The sequence below is a fragment of the Psammomys obesus genome, unplaced genomic scaffold (genome assembly GCF_907164565.1).
Source record: "Psammomys obesus unplaced genomic scaffold, mPsaObe1.curated_primary_1811, whole genome shotgun sequence".
Lineage (NCBI taxonomy): Eukaryota > Metazoa > Chordata > Mammalia > Rodentia > Muridae > Psammomys > Psammomys obesus.
The window spans coordinates 18,713,001-18,713,950 of NW_026596125.1; positions in this window are offsets into that span (position 1 = coordinate 18,713,001).

Here is a 950-nt window from a genome sequence, read left to right on the forward strand (position 1 = left end):
CGGTTATGGCAGGCACCCTGTGTGTGGCCGCGGTTATGGCAGGCACCGTGTGTGTGGCCGAGGTTATGGCAGGCACCCTGTGTGTGGCCGAGGTTATGGCAGGCACCCTTCCTGTGGCCGCGGTTACGGTCTGAGCGTCCTTGTTTTAAGGTGTAGGCGTTTGTGGCCGTGTTCACTGAGTCAAAATGAGGTAAACCCAAGGTGAGGGCATTTGCTCCCTGTCTCAGACCTCCCCACCCCGTTTCCCTGTTCTGACAGGAAAGCTGTGGTTCTGGAGGCTGTGAAGAGGAGGCTGGAAGTGCTTCACGTGCTCTCCTCTCCTTCCTTGCTTGGCTCAGTGGCGCATCCTTCCAATCGGCCTCTTCCTGCCACAGGACGTGTGCCTCGGAGCCTCTTCTAACCTTGGGAAAGACTTCATCCAAAGATAAAGACAGAGGCAGGGAGACCTCTGTGGGTTTGAGACCAGTCTGCTTTAAGTAGCAAGTTCCAGCACAGCCAGGGCTGTGTCGAGGGGCTCTGACTCAAAACCAACCAACCAACCAACCAAACCCACAAACCAAAACCAAGATAGGCCCCTCCCCTCCACCTCAGATGAGAAGTACCGAGGAAGGGTTCGAGTGTTCTGGGTCTCGTGCTGGGCTGTGTTGTAGGGGCAGAGTCAATGGCAGGAGTCCTACAGTCTTCACAGGAACAGCGAGCACATGTCTGAAGGGGGCAGCTGCTGTCTTCTCCAAGGGCTCATGCTAACTTCTCACTTCAGCTGCCACCACACTGTGGCCTCCACAGTGTCCATCCCACAGTGTCCACCCCAGTGACCATCCCACAGTGTCCATCACAGTGTCCACCCCACAGTGACCATCCCACAGTGTCCACCCCACAGTGACCATCTCACAGTGTCCACCCCAGTGTCCACCCCACAGTGACCATCCTACAGTGTCCACCCCACAGTG